The sequence below is a fragment of the Aulostomus chinensis genome, chromosome 4, assembly GCF_037954235.1.
Source record: "Aulostomus chinensis isolate RoL2024-O1b breed Wild chromosome 4, RoL_Achi_v1.0, whole genome shotgun sequence".
Lineage (NCBI taxonomy): Eukaryota > Metazoa > Chordata > Actinopteri > Syngnathiformes > Aulostomidae > Aulostomus > Aulostomus chinensis.
In genome coordinates, this window is record NC_141323.1 from 8147536 (window position 1) to 8155098 (window position 7563).

Sequence of the window (7563 nt, forward strand, 5' to 3'; positions counted from 1 at the left end):
GGAAAAGTCCATAGTAGCGCAAAAGTGCTTCAGTTGTGATTTGGTCACAGGTACTGCCATCTAGTGGCAGAAGAAGTGTTGCCCCCCACCCTTTTTTATTATTTTTTTTATTTTTATATAACAGACATACAACATCACACAACACAGTTAGTGCTACATAGTCACTGAGTGCTGGGTCTTGGACCCTCTGACTGATTCTACCCCAAAGAGGAGCAGAGTCAGGTTCAGTGCCTCGGTGCTCTCTGAACAATTGAGTCTTCAATTGTCTCTTAAAAGTAGAAAGGGACTCAGCAGAACGCACAGAGTTCAGTAGTTTGTTCCACCATTTGGGAACAACAGAAGAGAAGAGTCTGGCTAGAGATTTGGAGCAGCGCTGGGCTGGAAGCACCAGGCGTCTTTGGCATGCAGAGCGTAGTGGGCGAGAAGGAGAGTAGACCTGGATCAGGGATTCCAGGTAGGCTGGAGCCGTTCTTGGGATTGTTTTGTGAGCCAAGAGAAGAATTTGATCCTGGCTGCCACTGGAAGCCAGTGAAGAGAAACCAGCAGCGGGGTGACATGTGCCCTTTTGGGCTGGTTGAAGACCAGACGTGCTGCTGCATTCTGGATCATCTGCAGAGGCTTGAATGAGCCTGCAGGGAGGCCTGCCAGAAGAGAGTTGCAGTAGTCAATGCGTGAGATGACAAGAGCCTGAACCAGAATCTGTGTGGTCTGTTGGGTCAGGAAGGGTCTGATCTTCCTGATGTTGTAAAGGGCGTAACGGCAAGACCGAGAAACTGAGGCCACATGAACCTTAAAGGTCAGCTGGTCATCAATCATGACACCCAAGTTTCTGGGTGTATACATACATACATCCATACATACATCCATCCATCCATCGTCATCTTCCGCTTATTCCTACACATTAAGGGTCGCGGGGGGGCTGGAGCCTATCCCAGCGTCAACGGGTGAGAGGCGGGGTTCACGCTGGACAGGTCGCCAGTCCATCGCAGGGCTGACATAGAGAGACGAACAACCATTCACACTCACATTCACACTTACGGTCAATTTAGAGAATCAATCAGCCTCGTCCCCAAATTGTTGTCTTTGGACGTGGGAGGAAGCCGGAGTACCCGGAGAGAACCCACGCAGACACGGGGAGAACATGCAAACTCCACACAGAAAGATCCCGTGCCCGAGCCAGGACTCGAACCCGGAACCTTCTTGCTGTGAGGTGCTAACCTCACAGTGCCACAGCCACAGTGCGAACCACTGCACCACCGTGCAGCCCGCCATACATACATCAACACTTTAATTACGTGGGAACAGGCCGCTTGCTTGCCGCCACCCCTGACACATTTGTCTTTTTACCTCCAGAAGCTGCCAAATGTCCAGGTGTCCACTGCAGCCAACCAGCCGCTCCACAATCCCATCAGGCCATTCACTAGGGCCAGCAGGCCAATCAGCAACTTGGCTGGCATCATTGAAGGGGCCGGGCTAAAGAAGATTGACAGGACCACCAGAGCATTGCTGACCAACGAGAGTGCTGCAATGAGCCACACTCCTCCTCGGACCAGCCAGCTGCCAAGGGATGAAACAGACCTGCAGAACATTCCAGTAATGTCAATGAGAGTGGGGCCACATGGGATGAACATCATATCTTGCCATTTCTCCTTTTTTTCCTTTTTTTTTCTTTTTATAGTGCCAAACCCCAACCAAAGTTCTGTCCTGACTCTGTCCAAGTAGAGCAGGTCCAGCACCTCCCTCCTTCAATGAACCTCCACCCAACAATTCTCCATCAGCAGCACATCCTGCAACAGCATCCACCAGAACCTTCCTTTACCAGCAGGAAGGTGGAGCAGATCCAGGATCAGTGGGGACGGAGAGAGAGCAGGAGAGCAGGACAGAGACAAAGACAGAGAATGGAGGACGACAGAGAGACAGAAGGAAAGAGAGGGACAGAGATAAAGAGGGAGAGAAAGGAGGAGAGACTGATGGACAGAGACAAAGACAGAGAATGGAGGAAGATAGAGAGACAGAAGGAAAGAGAGGGACAGAGATAAAGAAGGAGAGAAAGGAGGAGAGACTGATGGACAGACGGGGACGTGAGCAGGTGGAGCTACGGGTGGCAGCTGGAGCCTCTTCAGGTCTGGAGCCTCCTCCAGCAGCACCAGGATCTGGGATGAGGGGAGAAGAAGAGGAGTCAGTAACACGTATGAGGACAGGAGGAGGAGAGAGAAGCCCAGTGCATCATGGGAGATCCCAGCAGTCTGAGCCTATAGCAGCAGATCTAAGGGCCAGCCTAAGCAGTCCTGACTATAAGCCTGATCAACAAGGAGGTCTTAAGTCTGCTCTTAAACCTAGAGAGGGGGTCTGGGTCCTGGACTGGAACTGAGAGACGGTTCCACAGGAGGGGAGCCCCATAGCTGAAGGCTCTGGCTCCATTCTACTGTTAGAACTCTAGGAACCAGCAGGAACCCTGCATCCTGGGAGTGAAGGGTTCTAGCTGGATCATAGGGGACTAGGAGCTCTGTCAGGGATGAAGGAGCCTGACTGTTGAGGACTTTGATGGTAGAAGAAGAATTTTTAATTCTGTTCTGAATCTGACAGGGAGCCATGCAGAGAAGCAGTCCAGGAGAGACCTGGTCTCTGCTACCAGTTCTAGTCAGGGGGGCAGCAGCGTTCTGGACCAGCTGGAGAGTCTTTAGGGACTTATTAGTCCAGCCTGGTAGGAGGGAGGTGCAGTAATCCAGCCTGGAAGTGACAAAAGCAGGGACTAGTTTTTCTGCATCTTCTTGAGCCAGGATGTGTCTGATCTTAGCGATGTTACGTAGATGGAAGAAGGCGTCCTGGAGGTTTGTTGAATGTGGGAGTGAAAGGACAGATCCTGATCTCTAGTCCTTGAAGGGGTAGGGTGTGATGTCCAGGTGGAGTAGCGAAGCAGTCGTGAGCAGGAAAGTTTGGTGAATATGCCAGGTAGGGCACTGATGACTGGGGAGGGCAGCAGGTGCCTGGTATTTTTCTCTTGTGTTATGATGATTTATAATCAAGTGATCAGATGACGTGGTTGATGAATTGCTGTGATGATTTGTTGCTTTGTCTGATTGCTTTAAGGATTGATTGATTTATTTGATTGAATGATTTTTCAGTAGCTTGTATCATTACAAGCAAATGCCACTGCTTATGCTGCAACCTCAATGAACTGAGTAATACTGCATTTAAAATCTAACTTGTGGAGCTCAAATTATGTCCGTCAATTCTTTTTTTTAACAAAAAGCTCCTTGTGTGGAGGCGGCACGGTGGTGCAGTGGTTAGCGTTGTCACCTCACAGCAAGAAGGTTGTGGGTGGAGTCCCGGCTGCAGCACGGGGTCTTTCTGGGTGAGTCTCCATGTTCTCCCTGTTCCTGCTGGGTTCTCTCTGGTACTCCAGCTTCCTCCACAGTCCAAAGACATCAAGAGGGGACCAGGTTAATCCAGACTCTAAATTGACCGTAGGCGTGGCTGGGAGAGCCAATGGTTGTTCGTCTCTGTGTGTTGGCCCTGCCATGGACCGGTGACCTGTCCAAGGTAAACCCCGCCTCTCGCCCGTAGCCGCTGGGATAGGCTCCAGCCCCCCGCGACCCTTAACAGGAATAAGCGGAAGACAATGGACAATGGCTCCTTGTGTGTGTCAAATGCAATAACATCTGCAAGGTTCCTATCTGTTCCTCGAGCCACGTAGAAGCTGAAACAACATTGACCCAGTGACCTCAATAAGTCGTCACTAAAATTCCACCCGGCAAGTGCACCCGGTCACAGAGGAGAGTTTTCACAACAGTGCTGCAGCGCCAGAGCAGGCGGGGAGGGGCCTCCACCACAAGCCTCGAAGCCCCCGGACAAGCAGAGCAGGCTCATCCCCACCTGAGCATGGGGGGGATCAAACTGGGGGTGTGTGTCTTTGAGTGTAGTTTTGTGTGTGTGTGTGTGTGTGTGTGTGTGTGTGTGTGTGTGTGTGTGTGTTTGTTTGTTTGTCTGTAAGTGTTACCTGGTGCTGGGCTGCAGTTCACCGAGTGCTGAGGTTTGTCTTCATCCTCAAACTCCAACAGGAAATCATCCTGATCGACGACAAAAATACAACAACTAATTAACTTGTTCACAACTTAGTCTATCGAATCACAATAGAGTGAGGTCACTGTGAAAGAGAAGTCATGACATAAAGGAGAGATGATGACACCATGAGGGAGAAGTGATGTTAGAGTGAAAGAGAAGTGATGACAGAGACATAACTTATTACTTTATTTATACTAATTAGGGCCTGAGCCTGAAGGTACTTCATTATGTTTGCTCAGCAGAGCAACACATTAGCAGCACTAAAAACAGTAAAATCTATCTCCTCCTAAGGTATGAATGCTATCGCTTCCAAACTTTGGCTGATTACTCTCCCAATTGTGCTGATTTAAAGATATTAATTTTCGTTGTTATGAGTCACTCGGTTTGGATTTTACAAGCCGTCAAAGTGGGGGAGACACGTTTCACCTTCCAATGGAAGCCTATGGGGAGACGGTGTCCTCTAAGGGTTCATACTGTCAAACAAACGCTTCTCACGTCTACACCATCCATCCCACAGCTCTACCAACCACACCACTGCATTCCTGACAAAAACCCCTCCAACAACATGGTGTTCTGTGTCCCTCTGGATCAGCGTATGCAGACTTCTTCCTCTTGTCCCACTCCAGTCCTGGTGCTCCTCCTCTCTCTCCACTCTAGCACAGATCAGAGACAGAGCAGTGGGGAGGGGTTCTTAAAGGGCCAGCTCTCAGCTCTGCTCTCACTCTAGCACAGATCAGAGACAGAGCAGTGGGGGAGGGGTTCTTAAAGGGCCAGCTCTCAGCTCTGCTCTCCACTCTAGCACAGATCAGAGACAGAGCAGTGGGGAGGGGTTCTTAAAGGGCCAGCTCTCAGCTCTGCTCTCCACTCTAGCACAGATCAGAGACAGAGCAGTGGGGAGGGGTTCTTAAAGGGCCAGCTCTCAGCTCTGCTCTCACTCTAGCACAGATCAAAGACAGAGCAGTGGGGGAGGGGTTCTTAAAGGGCCAGCTCTCAGCTCTGCTCTCACTCTAGCACAGATCAAAGACAGAGCAGTGGGGGAGGGGTTCTTAAAGGGCCAGCTCTCAGCTCTGCTCTCTCTCTAGCACAGATCAGAGACAGAGCAGTGGGGAGGGGTTCTTAAAGGGCCAGCTCTCAGCTCTGCTCTCACTCTAGCACAGATCAAAGACAGAGCAGTGGGGGGAGGGGTTCTTAAAGGGCCAGCTCTCAGCTCTGCTCTCACTCTAGCACAGATCAGAGACAGAGCAGTGGGGAGGGGTTCTTAAAGGGCCAGCTCTCAGCTCTGCTCTCACTCTAGCACAGATCAGAGACAGAGCAGTGGGGGGAGGGGTTCTTAAAGGGCCAGCTCTCAGCTCTGCTCTCACTCTAGCACAGATCAAAGACAGAGCAGTGGGGAGGGGTTCTTAAAGGGCCAGCTCTCAGCTCTGCTCTCCACTCTAGCACAGATCAAAGACAGAGCAGTGGGGAGGGGTTCTTAAAGGGCCAGCTCTCAGCTCTGCTCTCCACTCTAGCACAGATCAAAGACAGAGCAGTGGGGAGGGGTTCTTAAAGGGCCAGCTCTCAGCTCTGCTCTCCACTCTAGCACAGATCAAAGACAGAGCAGTGGGGAGGGGTTCTTAAAGGGCCAGCTCTCAGCTCTGCTCTCACTCTAGCACAGATCAAAGACAGAGCAGTGGGGGAGGGGTTCTTGAAGGGCCAGCTCTCAGCTCTGCTCTCACTCTAGCACAGATCAGAGACAGAGCAGTGGGGGAGGGGTTCTTAAAGGGCCAGCTCTCAGCTCTGCTCTCACTCTAGCACAGATCAGAGACAGAGCAGTGGGGGAGGGGTTCTTAAAGGGCCAGCTCTCAGCTCTGCTCTCCACTCTAGCACAGATCAAAGACAGAGCAGTGGGGAGGGGTTCTTAAAGGGCCAGCTCTCAGCTCTGCTCTCCACTCTAGCACAGATCAAAGACAGAGCAGTGGGGAGGGGTTCTTAAAGGGCCAGCTCTCAGCTCTGCTCTCCACTCTAGCACAGATCAAAGACAGAGCAGTGGGGGAGGGGTTCTTAAAGGGCCAGCTCTCAGCTCTGCTCTCACTCTAGCACAGATTAAAGACAGAGCAGTGGGGGAGGGGTTCTTAAAGGGCCAGCTCTCAGCTCTGCTCTCACTCTAGCATAGATCAAAGACAGAGCAGTGGGGAGGGGTTCTTAAAGGGCCAGCTCTCAGCTCTGCTCTCACTCTAGCACAGATCAAAGACAGAGCAGTGGGGGAGGGGTTCTTGAAGGGCCAGCTCTCAGCTCTGCTCTCACTCTAGCACAGATCAGAGACAGAGCAGTGGGGGAGGGGTTCTTAAAGGGCCAGCTCTCAGCTCTGCTCTCACTCTCTGATCAGACTCAGGCTTCTAACTCCTCAACTACAAGGCCTCCACACTGGACCAGGACACCCTGGGATTCAGGCCAGGGCTCAGGCCCTCACAATGCTGCTTGCAGCTTGAATTATACATCTTATTTGTGCTGTCATTGATATTCTTACACAGGCCAATCATTAGCTGATTGTTTATCCATTTCCAAATTTTAGCCAAACATTCTTCAGAGCAGAACCTTCAAGAATCCTGCCTGGTATGAGTGTGTGTGTGTGTATGTGTGTGTGTGTGTGTGTGGTGTGTGTGTGTGTGTGTGTGTGTGTGTGTGTGTGTGTGTGTGTGTGTGTGTGTGTGTGTGTGCTTACAGAGAGCGCAGATACATCAGACCATGGAATGTGTTTTCCTGCAGTTCCTCAATCTTGTTGTGGTGCAGATCGCTGGAAAAAAACACATATTTCCATGACATCACACTTATGGATCTTCCTCCTGATAGGGAGCTGATCATCTACAAGCCTTCTGATTGGTCAAAGTCAGATGACAGCGGTGCTAATTGTTCATGTGATGCACAGCTGGTTGTGTTTTCTTTTTTTAAACTCTATTTATAGATCATTTTCATCTTTTAGTACAGGAAGGTTAAAACAAAGATGAATACCAGACATTGAACAACTACCCATATTCAAGGTACGGGGGAGATCAATAAATGCAAAAGCTAAAATATCATACCCAGTACATACATACACTCTCACTCATTGGCAAAATAGGCCTGCCATTTCTGCCACCATTTTTCACCTAGATCTTTTTGGAGTCTGATTGAGTAAGTCATTTTCTCTTGTACATATAGTTGTTCTACAATATTAACAAAAGAATCTGTAGTGGGGTAATTTTCTGGGGCCAACATTTTGTGATGGCCTTTTTACTTGCAGCCAGCAAGACCCTGAGAGAGCACCCCTCAGGCTTACTCAACCCATCTGGCATAGTCCCAAGATAGTGTTGTGAATAATACATCAATTTAAATCATAGAACCTTTGAAATAATTTTGCCACCTCCCTCCAGAAAGACTGGATGAAGGGGCAAGACCCAAATACATGGGCATGATCAGCAGAGGTCTCTCCACATTCTCTCCAGCAGGCCAGTTGTGTACCAGTCAGTTTAGATTCTGCTT